Raw genomic sequence first — 27,239 nt, forward strand, 5'->3', positions numbered from 1 at the left:
GAGGAAGGCACTAATGAACAGACTATAGAGTCCATCACAGGAGCGAACGAAGTCCAACTCCTGGAGGTGCGGTGAAGCCACCAATGAATAGACTATGGAGTCCATCAGAGGAGTGAAAGAAGCCGAACTCCTGGAGGCGCGGTGAAGCCACCAATGAATAGACTATGGAGTCCACCCAGGAGTGAACGAAGTCCATCTCCTGGAGGCGCAGTGGAGACACCAATGAATAGACTAGGGAGTCCACCCAGGTGTGAACGAAGTCCAACCACTGGAGGCGCGGTGAAGACACCAATGAACAGACTACGGAGTCCATCACAGGAGTGAACGAAGTCCAACTCCTGGAGGCACGGTGAAGACACCAATGAACAGACTATGGAGTCCATCATAGGAGTGAACGAAGTCCAACTCCTGGAGGCACAGTGAAGACACCAATGAACAGACTATGGAGTCCACCCACGAGTGAACGAAGTCCAACTCCTCAAGGCGCGGGGAAGACTCCAATGAACAGACTATCGAGTCCACTGAGGAGTGAACGAAGTCCAAATCCTGGAATCGCGGGTAAGACACCAATGAACAGACTATGGAGTCCACCCAGGAGTGAACGAAGTACAACTCCTGGAGGCGTGTTGAAGCCACCAATGAATAGACTATGGAGTTGACCCGGGAGTGAACGAAGTCCAACTCTTGGAGGCGTGGTGGAGACACCAATGAATAGATTATGAAGTCCATCATAGGAGTGGACGAAGTCCAACTCCTGGAAGCACGGTGAAGACACCAATGAATAGACGATGGAGTCCAACCAGGAGTGAACAAAGACCAACTCCTGGAGGCACGGTGAAGCCATCAATGAATAGACTTTGAAGTCCATCCTAGGAGTCAACGAAGTCCAACTCCTGGAGGTGCAGTGGAGACACCAATGAACAGACGATGGAGTACACCCAGGAGTATACAAAGTCCAACTCCTGGAAGCGCGGTGGAGAAACCAATGAACAGACTATGGAGTCCATCATAGAAGTGAACGAAGTCCAACTCCTGGAGGCGAGGTGAAGACACCAATGGATAGACTATGGAGTCCACCCAGGAGTGAACGAAGTCCAATTCCTGGAGGCGTGGTGGACACACCAGTGAACCGACTATGGAGTCTCTCACAGGAGGGAACGAAGTCAAATTCCTGGAGGTGCAGTGAAGCCACCAATGAATAGACTATGGAGTCCATCACAGGAGTGAAAGAAGTCCAACTCCTGGAGGCACGGTGAAGCCACCAATGAATAGACTATGGAGTCCACCCAGGATTGAACAAAGTCCATCTCCTGGAGGCGTGATGGGGACACCAATGAACAGACTATGGAGTCCACCCAGGAGTGAACTAAGTCCAACTCCTGGAGGCGCAGTGGAGACACCAAGGAACAGAAGATGGAGTCCACCCAGGAGTGAACAAAGTCCAACTCCTGGAAGCGCGGTGAAGACACCAATTAATAGACTATGGATTCCATCACAACAATGAACAAAGTCCAACTCCTGGAGGCGCGGTGAAGACACCAATGAACAGACTAGCGAGTCCATTCTAGGAGTGAACGAAGTCCAACTCCTCGAGGTGCGGGGAAGGCACTAATGAACAGACTATAGAGTCCATCACAGGAGCGAACGAAGTCCAACTCCTGGAGGTGCGGTGAAGCCACCAATGAATAGACTATGGAGTCCATCAGAGGAGTGAAAGAAGCCGAACTCCTGGAGGCGCGGTGAAGCCACCAATGAATAGACTATGGAGTCCACCCAGGAGTGAACAAAGTCCATCTCCTGGAGGCGCAGTGGAGACACCAATGAATAGACTAGGGAGTCCACCCAGTTGTGAACGAAGTCCAACCACTGGAGGCGCGGTGAAGACACCAATGAACAGACTATGGAGTCCATCCAGGAGTGAACGAAGTACAACTCCTGGAGGCGCGTTGAAGCCACCAATGAATAGACTAAGGAGTTCACCCGGGAGTGAACGAAGTCCAACTCTTGGAGGCGTGGTGGAGACACCAATGAATAGATTATGAAGTCCATCATAGGAGTGGACGAAGTCCAACTCCTGGAAGCACAGTGAAGACACCAATGAATAGACGATGGAGTCCAACCAGGAGTGAACAAAGACCAACTCCTGGAGGCACGGTGAAGCCATCAATGAATAGACTTTGAAGTCCATCCTAGGAGTCAACGAAGTCCAACTCCTGGAGGTGCAGTGGAGACACCAATGAACAGACGATGGAGTACACCCAGGAGTGACCGAAGTACAACTCCTGGAGGCGTGGTGAAGCCACCAATGAACAGACTATGGAGTCCACCCAGGAGTATACAAAGTCCAACTCCTGGAAGCGCGGTGGAGAAACCAATGAACAGACTATGGAGTCCATCATAGAAGTGAACGAAATCCAACTCCTGGAGGCGAGGTGAAGACACCAATGGATAGACTATGGAGTCCACCCAGGAGTGAACGAAGTCCAATTCCTGGAGGCGTGGTGGACACACCAGTGAACCGACTATGGAGTCTCTCACAGGAGGGAACGAAGTCAAATTCCTGGAGGTGCAGTGAAGCCACCAATGAATAGACTATGGAGTCCATCACAGGAGTGAAAGAAGTCCAACTCCTGGAGGCGCAGTGGAGACACCAAGGAACAGAAGATGGAGTCCACCCAGGAGTGAACAAAGTCCAACTCCTGGAAGCGCGGTGAAGACACCAATTAATAGACTATGGATTCCATCACAGCAATGAACAAAGTCCAACTCCTGGAGGCGCGGTGAAGACACCAATGAACAGACTAGCGAGTCCATTCAAGGAGTGAACGAAGTGCAACTCCTCGAGGTGCGGGGAAGGCACTAATGAACAGACTATAGAGTCCATCACAGGAGCGAACGAAGTCCAACTCCTGGAGGTGTGGTGAAGCCACCAATGAATAGACTATGGAGTCCATCAGAGGAGTGAAAGAAGCCGAACTCCTGGAGGCGCGGTGAAGCCACCAATGAATAGACTATGGAGTCCACCCAGGAGTGAACAAAGTCCATCTCCTGGAGGCGCAGTGGAGACACCAATGAATAGACTAGGGAGTCCACCCAGGTGTGAACGAAGTCCAACCACTGGAGGCGCGGTGAAGACACCAATGAACAGACTACGGAGTCCATCACAGGAGTGAACGAAGTCCAACTCCTGGAGGTGCGGTGAAGACACCAATGACTAGACTATGGAGTCCATCACAGGAGTGGACGAAGTCCAACTCCTGGAGGGGCGGTGAAGATACCAATGAATAGACTATGGAGTCCATCATAGGAGTGAACGAAGTCCAACTCCTGGAGGTGCGGTGAAGACACCAATGACTAGACTATGGAGTCCATCACAGGAGTAGACGAAGTCCAACTCCTGGAGGGGCGGTGAAGATACCAATGAATAGACTATGGAGTCCATCACAGGAGTGAAAGAAACCCAACTTCTGGAGACGCAGTGAAGCCACCAATGAATAGACCATGTAGTCCAACCAGGAGTGAACGAAGTCTATCTCCTGGAGGCGCGGTGAAGACACCAATGAATAGACTATTGAGTCCATCACAGGAGTAAACAAAATCCAACTCCTGTAGGCGCAATGAAGACACCAATGAACAAACTATGGAGACCATCACAGGAGTGAACGGAGTCCAACTTCTGGAGGCGGGGGAAGACACCAATGAACAGACTAGGGAGTCTATTCTTGTAGTGAATGAGGTCCAACTCCCGGAGGTGCGGTGAAGACACCAAAGAATAGACTATGGAGTCCACCCAAGATTGAACGAAGTCCATCTCCTGGAGGCGTGATGGGGACACCAATGAACAGACTATGGAGTCCACCCAGGAGTGAACTAAGTCCAACTCCTGGAGGCGTGGTGGAGACACCAATGAATAGACTATGAAGTCCATCATAGGAGTGGACGAAGTCCAACTCCTGGAAGCACGGTGAAGACACCAATGAATAGACTATGGAGCTCACCCGGGAGTGAACGAAGTCCAACTCTTGGAGGCGTGGTGGAGACACCAATGAATAGACTATGAAGTCCATCCTAGGAGTCAACGAAGTCCAGCTCCTGGAGGTGCAGTGGAGACACCAATGAACAGACGATGGAGTCCACCCAGGAGTGAACGAAGTACAACTCCTGGAGGCGTGGTGAAGCCACCAATGAACAGACTATGGAGTCCACCCAGGAGTGAACAAAGTCGAACTCCTGGAAGCGCGGTGGAGACACCAATGAACAGACTATGGAGTCCATCATAGAAGTGAACGAAGTCCAACTCCTGGAGGCGAGGTGAAGATACCAATGGATAGACTATGGAGTCCACCCAGGATTGAACGAAGTCCATCTCCTGGAGGCGCGGTGGAGACACCAATGAACAGACTATGGAGTCCACCCAGGAGTGAACGAAGTCCAACTCCTGGAGGCGCAGTGGAGACACCAAGGAACAGAAGATGGAGTCCACCCAGGAGTGAACAAAGTCCAACTCCTGGAAGCGTGGTGAAGACACCAATTAATAGACAATGGAGTCCATCACAGCAATGAACAAAGTCCAACTCCTGGAGGCGCGGTAAAGACACCAATCAACAGACTAGGGAGTCCATTCTAGGAGTGAACGAAGTCCAACTCCTCGAGGTGCGGGGAAGGCACTAATGAACAGACTATGGAGTCCATCACAGGAGTGAACAAAGTCCAACTCCAGGGGGGTCGGTGAAGACACCAATGAATAGACAATGGAGTCCACCCAGGAGTGAACGAAGTCCAATTCCTGGAGGCTCAGTGAAGGCACCAATGAACCGACTATGGAGTCCATCACAGGAGTGAACGAAGTCCAACTCCTGGAGGTGCGGTGAAGCCACCAATGAATAGACTATGGAGTCCATCACAGGAGTGAAAGAAGCCCAACTCCTAGAGGCGCGGTGAAGCCACCAATGAATAGACTATGGAGTCCACCCAGGAGTGAACGAAGTCCAACTCCTATAAGCGCGGGGAAGACACCAATGAACAGTCAATGGTGTCTACCCAGCAGTGAACCATGTCCAACTCCTAGAGGCACGGTGAAGACACCAATGAACAGACTATGGAGTCCACCCAGCAGTGAACGATGTCCCGCTCCAAGAGGCGCGGTGATGACACCAATGAATAGACTATGGAGTTCACCCGGGAGTGAACGAATTCTAACTCCTGGAAGCGCGGCGAAGACACCAATGAACAGACTATGGAGTCCACCCAGCAGTGAACGATGTCCAACTCCTAGAGGCACGGTGACGACACCAATGAATAGACTATGGAGTCCATCATAGGAGTGAACGAAGTCCAACTCCTGGAGGCACAGTGAAGACACCAATGAACAGACTATGGAGTCCACCCACGAGTGAACGAAGTCCCACTCCTCCAGGCGCGGGGAAGACTCCAATGAACAGACTATTGAATCCACTGAGGAGTGAATGAAGTCCAACTCCTGGAATCGCGGGTAAGACACCAATGAACAGACTATGGAGTCCATCCAGGAGTGAACGAAGTACAACTCCTGGAGGCGCGTTGAAGCCACCAATGAATAGACTATGGAGTTCACCCGGGAGTGAACGAAGTCCAACTCTTGGAGGCGTGGTGGAGACACCAATGAATAGATTATGAAGTCCATCATAGGAGTGGACGAAGTCCAACTCCTGAAAGCACGGTGAAGACACCAATGAATAGACGATGGAGTCCACCCAGGAGTGAACAAAGACCAACTCCTGGAGGCACGGTGAAGCCATCAATGAATAGACTTTGAAGTCCATCCTAGGAGTCAACGAAGTCCAACTCCTGGAGGTGCAGTGGAGACACCAATGAACAGACGATGGAGTCCACCCAGGAGTGAACGAAGTACAACTCCTGGAGGCGTGGTGAAGCCACCAATGAACAGACTATGGAGTCCACCCAGGAGTGAACAAAGTCCAACTCCTGGAAGCGCGGTGGAGACACCAATGAACAGACCATGGAGTCCATCATAGAAGTGAACGAAGTCCAACTCCTGGAGGCGAGGTGAAGACACCAATGGATAGACTATGGAGTCCACCCAGGAGTGAACGAAGTCCAATTCCTGGAGGCGTGGTGGACACACCAGTGAACCGACTATGGAGTCTCTCACAGGAGGGAACGAAGTCAAATTCCTGGAGGTGCAGTGAAGCCATCAATGAATAGACTATGGAGTCCATCACAGGAGTGAAAGAAGTCCAACTCCTGGAGGCACGGTGAAGCCACCAATGAATAGACTATGAAGTCCACCCAGGATTGAACGAAGTCCATCTCCTGGAGGCGTGATGGGGACACCAATGAACAGACTATGGAGTCCACCCAGGAGTGAACGAAGTCCAACTCCTGGAGGCGCAGTGGAGACACCAAGGAACAGAAGATGGAGTCCACCCAGGAGTGAACAAAGTCCAACTCCTGGAAGCGCGGTGAAGACACCAATTAATAGACTATGGATTCCATCACAGCAATGAACAAAGTCCAACACCTGGAGGCGCAGCGAAGACACCAATGAACAGACTAGCGAGTCCATTCTAGGAGTGAACGAAGTCCAACTCCTCGAGGTGCGGGGAAGGCACTAATGAACAGACTATAGAGTCCATCACAGGAGCGAACGAAGTCCAACTCCTGGAGGTGCGGTGAAGCCACCAATGAATAGACTATGGAGTCCATCAGAGGAGTGAAAGAAGCCGAACTCCTGGAGGCGCGGTGAAGCCACCAATGAATAGACTATGGAGTCCACCCAGGAGTGAACGAAGTCCATCTCCTGGAGGCGCAGTGGAGACACCAATGAATAGACTAGGGAGTCCACCCAGGTGTGAACGAAGTCCAACCACTGGAGGCGCGGTGAAGACACCAATGAACAGACTACGGAGTCCATCACAGGAGTGAACGAAGTCCAACTCCTGGAGGCACGGTGAAGACACCAATGAACAGACTATGGAGTCCATCATAGGAGTGAACGAAGTCCAACTCCTGGAGGCACAGTGAAGACACCAATGAACAGACTATGGAGTCCACCCACGAGTGAACGAAGTCCAACTCCTCAAGGCGCGGGGAAGACTCCAATGAACAGACTATCGAGTCCACTGAGGAGTGAACGAAGTCCAAATCCTGGAATCGTGGGTAAGATACCAATGAACAGACTATGGAGTCCACCCAGGAGTGAACGAAGTACAACTCTTGGATGCGTATCGAAGCCACCAATGAATAGATTATGGAGTTGACCCGGGAGTGAACGAAGTCCAACTCTTGGACGCGTGGTGGAGACACCAATGAATAGATTATGAAGTCCATCATAGGAGTGGACGAAGTCCAACTCCTGGAAGCACGGTGAAGACACCAATGAATAGACGATGGAGTCCAACCAGGAGTGAACAAAGACCAACTCCTGGAGGCACGGTGAAGCCATCAATGAATAGACTTTGAAGTCCATCCTAGGAGTCAACGAAGTCCAACTCCTGGAGGTGCAGTGGAGACACCAATGAACAGACGATGGAGTACACCCAGGAGTATACAAAGTCCAACTCCTGGAAGCGCGGTGGAGAAACCAATGAACAGACTATGGAGTCCATCATAGAAGTGAACGAAGTCCAACTCCTGGAGGCGAGGTGAAGACACCAATGGATAGACTATGGAGTCCACCCAGGAGTGAACGAAGTCCAATTCCTGGAGGCGTGGTGGACACACCAGTGAACCGACTATGGAGTCTCTCACAGGAGGGAACGAAGTCAAATTCCTGGAGGTGCAGTGAAGCCACCAATGAATAAACTATGGAGTCCATCACAGGAGTGAAAGAAGTCCAACTCCTGGAGGCACGGTGAAGCCACCAATGAATAGACTATGGAGTCCACCCAGGATTGAACGAAGTCCATCTCCTGGAGGCGTGATGGGGACACCAATGAACAGACTATGGAGTCCACCCAGGAGTGAACTAAGTCCAACTCCTGGAGGCGCAGTGGAGACACCAAGGAACAGAAGATGGAGTCCACCCAGGAGTGAACAAAGTCCAACTCCTGGAAGCGCGGTGAAGACACCAATTAATAGACTATGGATTCCATCACAACAATGAACAAAGTCCAACTCCTGGAGGCGCGGTGAAGACACCAATGAACAGACTAGCGAGTCCATTCTAGGAGTGAACGAAGTCCAACTCCTCGAGGTGCGGGGAAGGCACTAATGAACAGACTATAGAGTCCATCACAGGAGCGAACGAAGTCCAACTCCTGGAGGTGCGGTGAAGCCACCAATGAATAGACTATGGAGTCCATCAGAGGAGTGAAAGAAGCCGAACTCCTGGAGGCGCGGTGAAGCCACCAATGAACAGACTATGGAGTCCACCCAGGAGTGAACAAAGTCCATCTCCTGGAGGCGCAGTGGAGACACCAATGAATAGACTAGGGAGTCCACCCAGTTGTGAACGAAGTCCAACCACTGGAGGCGCGGTGAAGACACCAATGAACAGACTATGGAGTCCATCCAGGAGTGAACGAAGTACAACTTCTGGAGGCGCGTTGAAGCCACCAATGAATAGACTAAGGAGTTTACCCGGGAGTGAACGAAGTCCAACTCTTGGAGGCGTGGTGGAGACACCAATGAATAGATTATGAAGTCCATCATAGGAGTGGACGAAGTCCAACTCCTGGAAGCACAGTGAAGACACCAATGAATAGACGATGGAGTCCAACCAGGAGTGAACAAAGACCAACTCCTGGAGGCACGGTGAAGCCATCAATGAATAGACTTTGAAGTCCATCCTAGGAGTCAACGAAGTCCAACTCCTGGAGGTGCAGTGGAGACACCAATGAACAGACGATGGAGTACACCCAGGAGTGACCGAAGTACAACTCCTGGAGGCGTGGTGAAGCCACCAATGAACAGACTATGGAGTCCACCCAGGAGTATACAAAGTCCAACTCCTGGAAGCGCGGTGGAGAAACCAATGAACAGACTATGGAGTCCATCATAGAAGTGAACGAAGTCCAACTCCTGGAGGCGAGGTGAAGACACCAATGGATAGACTATGGAGTCCACCCACGAGTGAACGAAGTCCAATTCCTGGAGGCGTGGTGGACACACCAGTGAACCGACTATGGAGTCTCTCACAGGAGGGAACGAAGTCAAATTCCTGGAGGTGCAGTGAAGCCACCAATGAATAGACTATGGAGTCCATCACAGGAGTGAAAGAAGTCCAACTCCTGGAGGCACGGTGAAGCCACCAATGAATAGACTATGGAGTCCACCCAGGATTGAACGAAGTCCATCTCCTGGAGGCCTGATGGGGACACCAATGAACAGACTATGGAGTCCACCCAGGAGTGAACGAAGTACAACTCCTGGAGGCGTGGTGAAGCCACCAATGAACAGACTATGGAGTCCACCCAGGAGTATACAAAGTCCAACTCCTGGAAGCGCAGTGGAGAAACCAATGAACAGACTATGGAGTCCATCATAGAAGTGAACGAAGTCCAACTCCTGGAGGCGAGGTGAAGACACCAATGGATAGACTATGGAGTCCACCCAGGAGTGAACGAAGTCCAATTCCTGGAGGCGTGGTGGACACACCAGTGAACCGACTATGGAGTCTCTCACAGGAGGGAACGAAGTCAAATTCCTGGAGGTGCAGTGAAGCCACCAATGAATAGACTATGGAGTCCATCACAGGAGTGAAAGAAGTCCAACTCCTGGAGGCGCAGTGGAGACACCAAGGAACAGAAGATGGAGTCCACCCAGGAGTGAACAAAGTCCAACTCCTGGAAGCGCGGTGAAGACACCAATTAATAGACTATGGATTCCATCACAGCAATGAACAAAGTCCAACTCCTGGAGGCGCGGTGAAGACACCAATGAACAGACTAGCGAGTCCATTCTAGGAGTGAACGAAGTGCAACTCCTCGAGGTGCGGGGAAGGCACTAATGAACAGACTATAGAGTCCATCACAGGAGCGAACGAAGTCCAACTCCTGGAGGTGCGGTGAAGCCACCAATGAATAGACTATGGAGTCCATCAGAGGAGTGAAAGAAGCCGAACTCCTGGAGGCGCGGTGAAGCCACCAATGAATAGACTATGGAGTCCACCCAGGAGTGAACAAAGTCCATCTCCTGGAGGCGCAGTGGAGACACCAATGAATAGACTAGGGAGTCCACCCAGGTGTGAACGAAGTCCAACCACTGGAGGCGCGGTGAAGACACCAATGAACAGACTACGGAGTCCATCACAGGAGTGAACGAAGTCCAACTCCTGGAGGTGCGGTGAAGACACCAATGACTAGACTATGGAGTCCATCACAGGAGTGGACGAAGTCCAACTCCTGGAGGGGCGGTGAAGATACCAATGAATAGACTATGGAGTCCATCATAGGAGTGAACGAAGTCCAACTCCTGGAGGTGCGGTGAAGACACCAATGACTAGACTATGGAGTCCATCACAGGAGTAGACGAAGTCCAACTCCTGGAGGGGCGGTGAAGATACCAATGAATAGACTATGGAGTCCATCACAGGAGTGAAAGAAACCCAACTTCTGGAGGCGCAGTGAAGCCACCAATGAATAGACCATGTAGTCCAACCAGGAGTGAACGAAGTCTATCTCCTGGAGGCGCGGTGAAGACACCAATGAATAGACTATTGAGTCCATCACAGGAGTAAACAAAATCCAACTCCTGGAGGCGCAATGAAGACACCAATGAACAAACTATGGAGACCATCACAGGAGTGAATGGAGTCCAACTTCTGGAGGCGGGGGAAGACACCAATGAACAGACTAGGGAGTCTATTCTTGTAGTGAATGAGGTCCAACTCCCGGAGGTGCGGTGAAGACACCAATGAATAGACTATGGAGTCCATCACAGGAGTGAACGAAGTCCAACTCCTGGAGGCGCGGTGAAGACACCAATGAACAGACTACGGAGACCATCACAGGAGTGAACGAAGTCCAACTCCTGGAGACGCGTTGAAGACAGCAATGAATAGACTATGGAGTCCACCCAGGAGTGAACGAAGTCCAACTCCTGGAGGCGCGGTGAAGACACCAATAAATAGACTAGGTAGTCCAACCAGGAGTGAACGAAGTCTATCTCCTGGAGGCGCGGTGAAGACACCAATGAATAGACTATGGAGTCCATCACAGGAGTGAACAAAATCCAACTCCTGGAGGCGCAATGAAGACACCAATGAACAAACTATGGAGACCATCACAGGAGTGAACGGAGTCCAACTTCTGGAGGCGCGGTGAAGCCACCAATGAATAGACTATGTAGTCCAACCAGGAGTGAACAAAGTCTATCTCCTGGAGGCGCGGTGAAGACACCAATGAATAGACTATGGAGTCCATCACAGGAGTGAACAAAATCCAACTCCTGGAGGCGCAATGAAGACACCAATGAACAAACTATGGAGACCATCACAGGAGTGAACGGAGTCCAACTTCTGGAGGCGGGGGAAGACACCAATGGATAGACTATGTAGTCCACCCAGGAGTGAACGAAGTCCAATTCCTGGAGGCGTGGTGGACACACCAGTGAACCGACTATGGATTCTCTCACAGGAGGGAACGAAGTCAAATTCCTGGAGGTGCAGTGAAGCCACCAATGAATAGACTATGGAGTCCACCCAGGATTGAACGAAGTCCATCTCCTGGAGGCGTGATGGGGACACCAATGAACAGACTATGGAGTCCACCCAGGAGTGAACGAAGTCCAACTCCTGGAGGCGCAGTGGAGACACCAAGGAACAGAAGATGGAGTCCACCCAGGAGTGAACAAAGTCCAACTCCTGGAAGCGCGGTGAAGACACCAATTAATAGACTATGGATTCCATCACAGCAATGAACAAAGTCCAACTCCTGGAGGCGCGGTGAAGACACCAATGAACAGACTAGCGAGTCCATTCTAGGAGTGAACGAAGTCCAACTCCTCGAGGTGCGGGGAAGGCACTAATGAACAGACTATATATAGAGTCCATCACAGGAGCGAACGAAGTCCAACTCCTGGAGGTGCGGTGAAGCCACCAATGAATAGACTGTGGAGTCCATCAGAGGAGTGAAAGAAGCCGAACTCCTGGAGGAGCGGTGAAGCCACCAATGAATAGACTATGGAGTCCACCCAGGAGTGAACGAAGTCCATCTCCTGGAGGCGCAGTGGAGACACCAATGAATAGACTAGGGAGGCCACCCAGGTGTGAACGAAGTCCAATCACTGGAGGTGCGGTGAAGACACCAATGAACAGACTACGGAGTCTATCACAGGAGTGAACGAAGTCCAACTCCTGGAGGCACGGTGAAGACACCAATGAACAGACTATGGAGTCCATCATAGAAGTGAACGAAGTCCAACTCCTGGAGGTGCGGTGAAGACATGAATGACTAGACTATGGAGTCCATCACAGGAGTGGACGAAGTCCAACTCCTGGAGGGGCGGTGAAGATACCAATGAATAGACTATGGAGTCCATCACAGGAGTGAAAGAAGTCCAACTTCTGGAGGCGCGGTGAAGCCACCAATGAATAGACTATGTTGTCCAACCAGGAGTGAACGAAGTCTATCTCCTGGAGGCGCGGTGAAGACACCAATGAATAGACTATGTAGTCCATCACAGGAGTGAACAAAATCCAACTCCTGGAGGCGCAATGAAGACACCAATGAACAAACTATGGAGACCATCACAGGAGTGAAGGGAGTCCAACTTCTGGAGGCGGGGGAAGACACCAATGAACAGACTAGGGAGTCTATTCTTGTAGTGAATGAGGTCCAACTCCCGGAGGTGCGGTGAAGACACCAATGAATAGACTATGGAGTCCATCACAGGAGTGAACGAAGTCTAACTCCTGGAGGTGTGGTGAAGACACCAATGAACAGACTACGGACACCATCACAGGAGAGAACGAAGTCCAATTCCTGGAGACGCGTTGAAGACAGCAATGAATAGACTATGGAGTCCACCCAGGAGTGAACGAAGTCCAACTCCTGGAGGCGCGGTGAAGACACCAATAAATAGACTATGGAGTCCACCACAGGAGTGAAAGAAGTGCAACTCCTGGAGGCGCGGTGGAGACACCAATGAACAGACTAGGGAGTCCATCACATGAGGGAACGAAGTTCAACTCCTGGAGGCGAGGTGAAGACACCAATGGATAGACTATGGAGTCCACCCAGGAGTGAAAGAAGTCCAACTCCTGGAGGCACGGTGAAGCCACCAATGAATAGACTATGGAGTCCACCCAGGATTGAACGAAGTCCATCTCCTGGAGGCGTGATGGGGACACCAATGAACAGACTATGGAGTCCACCCAGGAGTGAACGAAGTACAACTCCTGGAGGCGTGGTGAAGCCACCAATGAACAGACTATGGAGTCCACCCAGGAGTATACAAAGTCCAACTCCTGGAAGCGCAGTGGAGAAACCAATGAACAGACTATGGAGTCCATCATAGAAGTGAACGAAGTCCAACTCCTGGAGGCGAGGTGAAGACACCAATGGATAGACTATGGAGTCCACCCAGGAGTGAACGAAGTCCAATTCCTGGAGGCGTGGTGGACACACCAGTGAACCGACTATGGAGTCTCTCACAGGAGGGAACGAAGTCAAATTCCTGGAGGTGCAGTGAAGCCACCAATGAATAGACTATGGAGTCCATCACAGGAGTGAAAGAAGTCCAACTCCTGGAGGCGCAGTGGAGACACCAAGGAACAGAAGATGGAGTCCACCCAGGAGTGAACAAAGTCCAACTCCTGGAAGCGCGGTGAAGACACCAATTAATAGACTATGGATTCCATCACAGCAATGAACAAAGTCCAACTCCTGGAGGCGCGGTGAAGACACCAATGAACAGACTAGCGAGTCCATTCTAGGAGTGAACGAAGTGCAACTCCTCGAGGTGCGGGGAAGGCACTAATGAACAGACTATAGAGTCCATCACAGGAGCGAACGAAGTCCAACTCCTGGAGGTGCGGTGAAGCCACCAATGAATAGACTATGGAGTCCATCAGAGGAGTGAAAGAAGCCGAACTCCTGGAGGCGCGGTGAAGCCACCAATGAATAGACTATGGAGTCCACCCAGGAGTGAACAAAGTCCATCTCCTGGAGGCGCAGTGGAGACACCAATGAATAGACTAGGGAGTCCACCCAGGTGTGAACGAAGTCCAACCACTGGAGGCGCGGTGAAGACACCAATGAACAGACTACGGAGTCCATCACAGGAGTGAACGAAGTCCAACTCCTGGAGGTGCGGTGAAGACACCAATGACTAGACTATGGAGTCCATCACAGGAGTGGACGAAGTCCAACTCCTGGAGGGGCGGTGAAGATACCAATGAATAGACTATGGAGTCCATCATAGGAGTGAACGAAGTCCAACTCCTGGAGGTGCGGTGAAGACACCAATGACTAGACTATGGAGTCCATCACAGGAGTAGACGAAGTCCAACTCCTGGAGGGGCGGTGAAGATACCAATGAATAGACTATGGAGTCCATCACAGGAGTGAAAGAAACCCAACTTCTGGAGGCGCAGTGAAGCCACCAATGAATAGACCATGTAGTCCAACCAGGAGTGAACGAAGTCTATCTCCTGGAGGCGCGGTGAAGACACCAATGAATAGACTATTGAGTCCATCACAGGAGTAAACAAAATCCAACTCCTGGAGGCGCAATGAAGACACCAATGAACAAACTATGGAGACCATCACAGGAGTGAATGGAGTCCAACTTCTGGAGGCGGGGGAAGACACCAATGAACAGACTAGGGAGTCTATTCTTGTAGTGAATGAGGTCCAACTCCCGGAGGTGCGGTGAAGACACCAATGAATAGACTATGGAGTCCATCACAGGAGTGAACGAAGTCCAACTCCTGGAGGCGCGGTGAAGACACCAATGAACAGACTACGGAGACCATCACAGGAGTGAACGAAGTCCAACTCCTGGAGACGCGTTGAAGACAGCAATGAATAGACTATGGAGTCCACCCAGGAGTGAACGAAGTCCAACTCCTGGAGGCGCGGTGAAGACACCAATAAATAGACTAGGTAGTCCAACCAGGAGTGAACGAAGTCTATCTCCTGGAGGCGCGGTGAAGACACCAATGAATAGACTATGGAGTCCATCACAGGAGTGAACAAAATCCAACTCCTGGAGGCGCAATGAAGACACCAATGAACAAACTATGGAGACCATCACAGGAGTGAACGGAGTCCAACTTCTGGAGGCGCGGTGAAGCCACCAATGAATAGACTATGTAGTCCAACCAGGAGTGAACAAAGTCTATCTCCTGGAGGCGCGGTGAAGACACCAATGAATAGACTATGGAGTCCATCACAGGAGTGAACAAAATCCAACTCCTGGAGGCGCAATGAAGACACCAATGAACAAACTATGGAGACCATCACAGGAGTGAACGGAGTCCAACTTCTGGAGGCGGGGGAAGACACCAATGGATAGACTATGTAGTCCACCCAGGAGTGAACGAAGTCCAATTCCTGGAGGCGTGGTGGACACACCAGTGAACCGACTATGGATTCTCTCACAGGAGGGAACGAAGTCAAATTCCTGGAGGTGCAGTGAAGCCACCAATGAATAGACTATGGAGTCCACCCAGGATTGAACGAAGTCCATCTCCTGGAGGCGTGATGGGGACACCAATGAACAGACTATGGAGTCCACCCAGGAGTGAACGAAGTCCAACTCCTGGAGGCGCAGTGGAGACACCAAGGAACAGAAGATGGAGTCCACCCAGGAGTGAACAAAGTCCAACTCCTGGAAGCGCGGTGAAGACACCAATTAATAGACTATGGATTCCATCACAGCAATGAACAAAGTCCAACTCCTGGAGGCGCGGTGAAGACACCAATGAACAGACTAGCGAGTCCATTCTAGGAGTGAACGAAGTCCAACTCCTCGAGGTGCGGGGAAGGCACTAATGAACAGACTATATATAGAGTCCATCACAGGAGCGAACGAAGTCCAACTCCTGGAGGTGCGGTGAAGCCACCAATGAATAGACTGTGGAGTCCATCAGAGGAGTGAAAGAAGCCGAACTCCTGGAGGAGCGGTGAAGCCACCAATGAATAGACTATGGAGTCCACCCAGGAGTGAACGAAGTCCATCTCCTGGAGGCGCAGTGGAGACACCAATGAATAGACTAGGGAGGCCACCCAGGTGTGAACGAAGTCCAATCACTGGAGGTGCGGTGAAGACACCAATGAACAGACTACGGAGTCTATCACAGGAGTGAACGAAGTCCAACTCCTGGAGGCACGGTGAAGACACCAATGAACAGACTATGGAGTCCATCATAGAAGTGAACGAAGTCCAACTCCTGGAGGTGCGGTGAAGACATGAATGACTAGACTATGGAGTCCATCACAGGAGTGGACGAAGTCCAACTCCTGGAGGGGCGGTGAAGATACCAATGAATAGACTATGGAGTCCATCACAGGAGTGAAAGAAGTCCAACTTCTGGAGGCGCGGTGAAGCCACCAATGAATAGACTATGTTGTCCAACCAGGAGTGAACGAAGTCTATCTCCTGGAGGCGCGGTGAAGACACCAATGAATAGACTATGTAGTCCATCACAGGAGTGAACAAAATCCAACTCCTGGAGGCGCAATGAAGACACCAATGAACAAACTATGGAGACCATCACAGGAGTGAAGGGAGTCCAACTTCTGGAGGCGGGGGAAGACACCAATGAACAGACTAGGGAGTCTATTCTTGTAGTGAATGAGGTCCAACTCCCGGAGGTGCGGTGAAGACACCAATGAATAGACTATGGAGTCCATCACAGGAGTGAACGAAGTCTAACTCCTGGAGGTGTGGTGAAGACACCAATGAACAGACTACGGACACCATCACAGGAGAGAACGAAGTCCAATTCCTGGAGACGCGTTGAAGACAGCAATGAATAGACTATGGAGTCCACCCAGGAGTGAACGAAGTCCAACTCCTGGAGGCGCGGTGAAGACACCAATAAATAGACTATGGAGTCCACCACAGGAGTGAAAGAAGTGCAACTCCTGGAGGCGCGGTGGAGACACCAATGAACAGACTAGGGAGTCCATCACATGAGGGAACAAAGTTCAACTCCTGGAGGCGAGGTGAAGACACCAATGGATAGACTATGGAGTCCACCCAGGAGTGAAAGAAGTCCAACTCCTGGAGGCACGGTGAAGCCACCAATGAATAGACTATGGAGTCCACCCAGGATTGAACGAAGTCCATCTCCTGGAGGGGTGATGGGGACACCAATGAACAGACTATGGAGTCCACCCAGGAGTGAACGAAGTACAACTCCTGGAGGCGTGGTGAAGCCACCAATGAACAGACTATGGAGTCCACCCAGGAGTATACAAAGTCCAACTCCTGGAAGCGCAGTGGAGAAACCAATGAACAGACTATGGAGTCCATCATAGAAGTGAACGAAGTCCAACTCCTGGAGGCGAGGTGAAGACACCAATGGATAGACTATGGAGTCCACCCAGGAGTGAACGAAGTCCAATTCCTGGAGGCGTGGTGGACACACCAGTGAACCGACTATGGAGTCTCTCACAGGAGGGAACGAAGTCAAATTCCTGGAGGTGCAGTGAAGCCACCAATGAATAGACTATGGAGTCCATCACAGGAGTGAAAGAAGTCCAACTCCTGGAGGCGCAGTGGAGACACCAAGGAACAGAAGATGGAGTCCACCCAGGAGTGAACAAAGTCCAACTCCTGGAAGCGCGGTGAAGACACCAATTAATAGACTATGGATTCCATCACAGCAATGAACAAAGTCCAACTCCTGGAGGCGCGGTGAAGACACCAATGAACAGACTAGCGAGTCCATTCTAGGAGTGAACGAAGTGCAACTCCTCGAGGTGCGGGGAAGGCACTAATGAACAGACTATAGAGTCCATCACAGGAGCGAACGAAGTCCAACTCCTGGAGGTGCGGTGAAGCCACCAATGAATAGACTATGGAGTCCATCAGAGGAGTGAAAGAAGCCGAACTCCTGGAGGCGCGGTGAAGCCACCAATGAATAGACTATGGAGTCCACCCAGGAGTGAACAAAGTCCATCTCCTGGAGGCGCAGTGGAGACACCAATGAATAGACTAGGGAGTCCACCCAGGTGTGAACGAAGTCCAACCACTGGAGGCGCGGTGAAGACACCAATGAACAGACTACGGAGTCCATCACAGGAGTGAACGAAGTCCAACTCCTGGAGGTGCGGTGAAGACACCAATGACTAGACTATGGAGTCCATCACAGGAGTGGACGAAGTCCAACTCCTGGAGGGGCGGTGAAGATACCACTGAATAGACTATGGAGTCCATCATAGGAGTGAACGAAGTCCAACTCCTGGAGGTGCGGTGAAGACACCAATGACTAGACTATGGAGTCCATCACAGGAGTAGACGAAGTCCAACTCCTGGAGGGGCGGTGAAGATACCAATGAATAGACTATGGAGTCCATCACAGGAGTGAAAGAAACCCAACTTCTGGAGGCGCAGTGAAGCCACCAATGAATAGACCATGTAGTCCAACCAGGAGTGAACGAAGTCTATCTCCTGGAGGCGCGGTGAAGACACCAATGAATAGACTATTGAGTCCATCACAGGAGTAAACAAAATCCAACTCCTGGAGGCGCAATGAAGACACCAATGAACAAACTATGGAGACCATCACAGGAGTGAATGGAGTCCAACTTCTGGAGGCGGGGGAAGACACCAATGAACAGACTAGGGAGTCTATTCTTGTAGTGAATGAGGTCCAACTCCCGGAGGTGCGGTGAAGACACCAATGAATAGACTATGGAGTCCATCACAGGAGTGAACGAAGTCCAACTCCTGGAGGCGCGGTGAAGACACCAATGAACAGACTACGGAGACCATCACAGGAGTGAACGAAGTCCAACTCCTGGAGACGCGTTGAAGACAGCAATGAATAGACTATGGAGTCCACCCAGGAGTGAACGAAGTCCAACTCCTGGAGGCGCGGTGAAGACACCAATAAATAGACTAGGTAGTCCAACCAGGAGTGAACGAAGTCTATCTCCTGGAGGCGCGGTGAAGACACCAATGAATAGACTATGGAGTCCATCACAGGAGTGAACAAAATCCAACTCCTGGAGGCGCAATGAAGACACCAATGAACAAACTATGGAGACCATCACAGGAGTGAACGGAGTCCAACTTCTGGAGGCGCGGTGAAGCCACCAATGAATAGACTATGTAGTCCAACCAGGAGTGAACAAAGTCTATCTCCTGGAGGCGCGGTGAAGACACCAATGAATAGACTATGGAGTCCATCACAGGAGTGAACAAAATCCAACTCCTGGAGGCGCAATGAAGACACCAATGAACAAACTATGGAGACCATCACAGGAGTGAACGGAGTCCAACTTCTGGAGGCGGGGGAAGACACCAATGGATAGACTATGTAGTCCACCCAGGAGTGAACGAAGTCCAATTCCTGGAGGCGTGGTGGACACACCAGTGAACCGACTATGGATTCTCTCACAGGAGGGAACGAAGTCAAATTCCTGGAGTTGCAGTGAAGCCACCAATGAATAGACTATGGAGTCCACCCAGGATTGAACGAAGTCCATCTCCTGGAGGCGTGATGGGGACACCAATGAACAGACTATGGAGTCCACCCAGGAGTGAACGAAGTCCAACTCCTGGAGGCGCAGTGGAGACACCAAGGAACAGAAGATGGAGTCCACCCAGGAGTGAACAAAGTCCAACTCCTGGAAGCGCGGTGAAGACACCAATTAATAGACTATGGATTCCATCACAGCAATGAACAAAGTCCAACTCCTGGAGGCGCGGTGAAGACACCAATGAACAGACTAGCGAGTCCATTCTAGGAGTGAACGAAGTCCAACTCCTCGAGGTGCGGGGAAGGCACTAATGAACAGACTATATATAGAGTCCATCACAGGAGCGAACGAAGTCCAACTCCTGGAGGTGCGGTGAAGCCACCAATGAATAGACTGTGGAGTCCATCAGAGGAGTGAAAGAAGCCGAACTCCTGGAGGAGCGGTGAAGCCACCAATGAATAGACTATGGAGTCCACCCAGGAGTGAACGAAGTCCATCTCCTGGAGGCGCAGTGGAGACACCAATGAATAGACTAGGGAGGCCACCCAGGTGTGAACGAAGTCCAATCACTGGAGGTGCGGTGAAGACACCAATGAACAGACTACGGAGTCTATCACAGGAGTGAACGAAGTCCAACTCCTGGAGGCACGGTGAAGACACCAATGAACAGACTATGGAGTCCATCATAGAAGTGAACGAAGTCCAACTCCTGGAGGTGCGGTGAAGACATGAATGACTAGACTATGGAGTCCATCACAGGAGTGGACGAAGTCCAACTCCTGGAGGGGCGGTGAAGATACCAATGAATAGACTATGGAGTCCATCACAGGAGTGAAAGAAGTCCAACTTCTGGAGGCGCGGTGAAGCCACCAATGAATAGACTATGTTGTCCAACCAGGAGTGAACGAAGTCTATCTCCTGGAGGCGCGGTGAAGACACCAATGAATAGACTATGTAGTCCATCACAGGAGTGAACAAAATCCAACTCCTGGAGGCGCAATGAAGACACCAATGAACAAACTATGGAGACCATCACAGGAGTGAAGGGAGTCCAACTTCTGGAGGCGGGGGAAGACACCAATGAACAGACTAGGGAGTCTATTCTTGTAGTGAATGAGGTCCAACTCCCGGAGGTGCGGTGAAGACACCAATGAATAGACTATGGAGTCCATCACAGGAGTGAACGAAGTCTAACTCCTGGAGGCGTGGTGAAGACACCAATGAACAGACTACGGACACCATCACAGGAGAGAACGAAGTCCAATTCCTGGAGACGCGTTGAAGACAGCAATGAATAGACTATGGAGTCCACCCAGGAGTGAACGAAGTCCAACTCCTGGAGGCGCGGTGAAGACACCAATAAATAGACTATGGAGTCCACCACAGGAGTGAAAGAAGTGCAACTCCTGGAGGCACGGTGGAGACACCAATGAACAGACTAGGGAGTCCATCACATGAGGGAACGAAGTTCAACTCCTGGAGGCGAGGTGAAGACACCAATGGATAGACTATGGAGTCCACCCAGGAGTGAAAGAAGTCCAACTCCTGGAGGCACGGTGAAGCCACCAATGAATAGACTATGGAGTCCACCCAGGATTGAACGAAGTCCATCTCCTGGAGGCGTGATGGGGACACCAATGAACAGACTATGGAGTCCACCCAGGAGTGAACGAAGTACAACTCCTGGAGGCGTGGTGAAGCCACCAATGAACAGACTATGGAGTCCACCCAGGAGTATACAAAGTCCAACTCCTGGAAGCGCAGTGGAGAAACCAATGAACAGACTATGGAGTCCATCATAGAAGTGAACGAAGTCCAACTCCTGGAGGCGAGGTGAAGACACCAATGGATAGACTATGGAGTCCACCCAGGAGTGAACGAAGTCCAATTCCTGGAGGCGTGGTGGACACACCAGTGAACCGACTATGGAGTCTCTCACAGGAGGGAACGAAGTCAAATTCCTGGAGGTGCAGCGAAGCCACCAATGAATAGACTATGGAGTCCATCACAGGAGTGAAAGAAGTCCAACTCCTGGAGGCGCAGTGGAGACACCAAGGAACAGAAGATGGAGTCCACCCAGGAGTGAACAAAGTCCAACTCCTGGAAGCGCGGTGAAGACACCAATTAATAGACTATGGATTCCATCACAGCAATGAACAAAGTCCAACTCCTGGAGGCGCGGTGAAGACACCAATGAACAGACTAGCGAGTCCATTCTAGGAGTGAACGAAGTGCAACTCCTCGAGGTGCGGGGAAGGCACTAATGAACAGACTATAGAGTCCATCACAGGAGCGAACGAAGTCCAACTCCTGGAGGTGCGGTGAAGCCACCAATGAATAGACTATGGAGTCCATCAGAGGAGTGAAAGAAGCCGAACTCCTGGAGGCGCGGTGAAGCCACCAATGAATAGACTATGGAGTCCACCCAGGAGTGAACAAAGTCCATCTCCTGGAGGCGCAGTGGAGACACCAATGAATAGACTAGGGAGTCCACCCAGGTGTGAACGAAGTCCAACCACTGGAGGCGCGGTGAAGACACCAATGAACAGACTACGGAGTCCATCACAGGAGTGAACGAAGTCCAACTCCTGGAGGTGCGGTGAAGACACCAATGACTAGACTATGGAGTCCATCACAGGAGTGGACGAAGTCCAACTCCTGGAGGGGCGGTGAAGATACCACTGAATAGACTATGGAGTCCATCATAGGAGTGAACGAAGTCCAACTCCTGGAGGTGCGGTGAAGACACCAATGACTAGACTATGGAGTCCATCACAGGAGTAGACGAAGTCCAACTCCTGGAGGGGCGGTGAAGATACCAATGAATAGACTATGGAGTCCATCACAGGAGTGAAAGAAACCCAACTTCTGGAGGCGCAGTGAAGCCACCAATGAATAGACCATGTAGTCCAACCAGGAGTGAACGAAGTCTATCTCCTGGAGGCGCGGTGAAGACACCAATGAATAGACTATTGAGTCCATCACAGGAGTAAACAAAATCCAACTCCTGGAGGCGCAATGAAGACACCAATGAACAAACTATGGAGACCATCACAGGAGTGAATGGAGTCCAACTTCTGGAGGCGGGGGAAGACACCAATGAACAGACTAGGGAGTCTATTCTTGTAGTGAATGAGGTCCAACTCCCGGAGGTGCGGTGAAGACACCAATGAATAGACTATGGAGTCCATCACAGGAGTGAACGAAGTCCAACTCCTGGAGGCGCGGTGAAGACACCAATGAACAGACTACGGAGACCATCACAGGAGTGAACGAAGTCCAACTCCTGGAGACGCGTTGAAGACAGCAATGAATAGACTATGGAGTCCACCCAGGAGTGAACGAAGTCCAACTCCTGGAGGCGCGGTGAAGACACCAATAAATAGACTAGGTAGTCCAACCAGGAGTGAACGAAGTCTATCTCCTGGAGGCGCGGTGAAGACACCAATGAATAGACTATGGAGTCCATCACAGGAGTGAACAAAATCCAACTCCTGGAGGCGCAATGAAGACACCAATGAACAAACTATGGAGACCATCACAGGAGTGAACGGAGTCCAACTTCTGGAGGCGCGGTGAAGCCACCAATGAATAGACTATGTAGTCCAACCAGGAGTGAACAAAGTCTATCTCCTGGAGGCGCGGTGAAGACACCAATGAATAGACTATGGAGTCCATCACAGGAGTGAACAAAATCCAACTCCTGGAGGCGCAATGAAGACACCAATGAACAAACTATGGAGACCATCACAGGAGTGAACGGAGTCCAACTTCTGGAGGCGGGGGAAGACACCAATGGATAGACTATGTAGTCCACCCAGGAGTGAACGAAGTCCAATTCCTGGAGGCGTGGTGGACACACCAGTGAACCGACTATGGATTCTCTCACAGGAGGGAACGAAGTCAAATTCCTGGAGTTGCAGTGAAGCCACCAATGAATAGACTATGGAGTCCACCCAGGATTGAACGAAGTCCATCTCCTGGAGGCGTGATGGGGACACCAATGAACAGACTATGGAGTCCACCCAGGAGTGAACGAAGTCCAACTCCTGGAGGCGCAGTGGAGACACCAAGGAACAGAAGATGGAGTCCACCCAGGAGTGAACAAAGTCCAACTCCTGGAAGCGCGGTGAAGACACCAATTAATAGACTATGGATTCCATCACAGCAATGAACAAAGTCCAACTCCTGGAGGCGCGGTGAAGACACCAATGAACAGACTAGCGAGTCCATTCTAGGAGTGAACGAAGTCCAACTCCTCGAGGTGCGGGGAAGGCACTAATGAACAGACTATATATAGAGTCCATCACAGGAGCGAACGAAGTCCAACTCCTGGAGGTGCGGTGAAGCCACCAATGAATAGACTGTGGAGTCCATCAGAGGAGTGAAAGAAGCCGAACTCCTGGAGGAGCGGTGAAGCCACCAATGAATAGACTATGGAGTCCACCCAGGAGTGAACGAAGTCCATCTCCTGGAGGCGCAGTGGAGACACCAATGAATAGACTAGGGAGGCCACCCAGGTGTGAACGAAGTCCAATCACTGGAGGTGCGGTGAAGACACCAATGAACAGACTACGGAGTCTATCACAGGAGTGAACGAAGTCCAACTCCTGGAGGCACGGTGAAGACACCAATGAACAGACTATGGAGTCCATCATAGAAGTGAACGAAGTCCAACTCCTGGAGGTGCGGTGAAGACATGAATGACTAGACTATGGAGTCCATCACAGGAGTGGACGAAGTCCAACTCCTGGAGGGGCGGTGAAGATACCAATGAATAGACTATGGAGTCCATCACAGGAGTGAAAGAAGTCCAACTTCTGGAGGCGCGGTGAAGCCACCAATGAATAGACTATGTTGTCCAACCAGGAGTGAACGAAGTCTATCTCCTGGAGGCGCGGTGAAGACACCAATGAATAGACTATGTAGTCCATCACAGGAGTGAACAAAATCCAACTCCTGGAGGCGCAATGAAGACACCAATGAACAAACTATGGAGACCATCACAGGAGTGAAGGGAGTCCAACTTCTGGAGGCGGGGGAAGACACCAATGAACAGACTAGGGAGTCTATTCTTGTAGTGAATGAGGTCCAACTCCCGGAGGTGCGGTGAAGACACCAATGAATAGACTATGGAGTCCATCACAGGAGTGAACGAAGTCTAACTCCTGGAGGCGTGGTGAAGACACCAATGAACAGACTACGGACACCATCACAGGAGAGAACGAAGTCCAATTCCTGGAGACGCGTTGAAGACAGCAATGAATAGACTATGGAGTCCACCCAGGAGTGAACGAAGTCCAACTCCTGGAGGCGCGGTGAAGACACCAATAAATAGACTATGGAGTCCACCACAGGAGTGAAAGAAGTGCAACTCCTGGAGGCGCGGTGGAGACACCAATGAACAGACTAGGGAGTCCATCACATGAGGGAACGAAGTTCAACTCCTGGAGGCGAGGTGAAGACACCAATGGATAGACTATGGAGTCCACCCAGGAGTGAACGAAGTCCAATTCCTGGAGGCGCAGTGGACACACCAGTGAACCGACTATGGAGTCTCTCACAGGAGGGAACGAAGTCAAACTCCTGGAGATGCAGTGAAGCCACCAATGAATAGACTATGGAGTCCATCACAGGAGTGAAAGAAGTCCAACTCCTGGAGGCACGGTGAAGCCACCAATGAATAGACTATGGAGTCCACTCAGGATTGAATGAAGTCCATCTCCTGGAGGCACGGTGGGGATACCAATGAACAGACTATGGAGTCCACCCAGGATTGAACGAAGTCCATCTCCTGGAGGCGCGGTGGGGACACGAATGAACAGACTATGGAGCCCACCCAGGAGTGAACAAAGTCCAACTGCTGGAAGCGCGGTGAAGACACCCATAATAGACTATGGAGTCCATCACAGCAATGAACAAAGTCCAACTCCTGGAGGCGCGGTGAAGACACCAATGAACAGACTAGGGAGTCCATCACCGGAGTGAACGAAGTCCAACTCCAGGGTGGACGGTGAAGACACCAATAAATAGACAATGGAGTCCACCCAGGAGTGAACGAAGTCCAATTCCTGTAGGCGCAGTAAAGGCACCAATGAACCGAATATAGAGTCCATCACAGGAGCGAATGAAGTCCAACTCCTGGAGGTGCGGTGAAGCCACCAATGAATAGATTATGGAGTCCATCACAGGAGTGAAAGAAGCCCAACTCCTGGAGGCGCGGTGAAGCCACCATTGAATAGACTATGGAGTCCACCCAGGAGTGAACGAAGTCCATATCCTGGAGGTGCAGTGGAGACACCAATTAATAGACTAGGGAGTCCACCCAGGAGGGAACGAAGTCCAACCACTGGAGGCATGGTGAAGACACCAATGAACAGACTACGGAGTCCATCACAGTAGTGAACGAAGTCCAACTCCTGGAGGCACGGTGAAGACACCAATGAACAGACTATGGAGTCCATCATAGGAGTGAACGAAGTCCAACTCGTGGAGGTGCGGTGAAGACACCAATGAATAGACTATGGAGTCCATCACAGGAGTGGACGAAGTCCAACTCCTGGAGGGGCGGGGAAGACACCAATGAACAGACTATGGAGTCCATCACAGGAGTGAACGAAGTCCAACTCCTGGAGGCGCTGTGAAGACACCAATTATTAGACAATGGAGTCCACCCAGGAGTGAACGAAGTCCAACTCCTGGAGGCGCGGTAAATCCATCAATGAATAGACTATGGAGTCCACCCAGGAGTGAACAGAGTCCAACTCCTGGAGGCGCGGTGAAGATACCAATTAATAGACTATGGAGTCCATCACAGGAGTGAAAGAAGTCCAGCTTCTGGAGCTGCGGTGAAGCCACCTATGAATAGACTATGTAGTCCAACCAGGAGTGAACGAAGTCCATCTCCTGGAGGTGTGGTGAAGACACCAATGAATAGACTATGGAGTCCATCACAGGAGTGAACAAAATCCAACTCCTGGAGGTGCGATGAAGACACCAATGAACAAACTATGGAGACCATCACAGGAGTGAATGGAGTCCAACTTCTGGAGGCGGGGGAAGACACCAATGAACAGACTAGGGAGTCTATTCTTGTAGTGAATGAAGTCCAACTCCCGGAGGTGTGGTGAAGACACCAATGAATAGACTATGGAGTCCATCACAGGAGTGAACGAAGTCCAACTCCTGGAGGCGCGGTGAAGACACCAATGAACAGACTACGGAGACCATCACAGGAGTAAACGAAGTCCAACTCCTGAAGACGCGTTGAAGACAGCAATGAATAGACTATGGAGTCCACCCAGGAGTGAACGAGGTCCAACTCCTGGAGGTGCGGTGAAGACACCAATAAATAGAGAATCGAGTCCACCACAGGAGTGAAAGAAGTGCAACTCCTGGAGGCGCAGTGGAGACACCAATGAACAGACTAGGGAGTCCATCACATGAGGCAACGAAGTTCAACTCCTGGAGGCACAATGAAGCCACCATTAAATATACTATCGAGTCCATTAAAGAGTGAACGAAGTCCAACTCCTGGAGGCGCGGTGAAGCCACCAATGAATAGACTATGTTGTCCAACCAGGAGTGAACGAAGTCTATCTCCTGGAGGCGCGGTGAAGACACCAATGAATAGACTATGTA

The sequence above is a fragment of the Triturus cristatus genome, chromosome 11 (assembly GCF_964204655.1).
Source record: "Triturus cristatus chromosome 11, aTriCri1.1, whole genome shotgun sequence".
Classification (NCBI taxonomy): domain Eukaryota; kingdom Metazoa; phylum Chordata; class Amphibia; order Caudata; family Salamandridae; genus Triturus; species Triturus cristatus.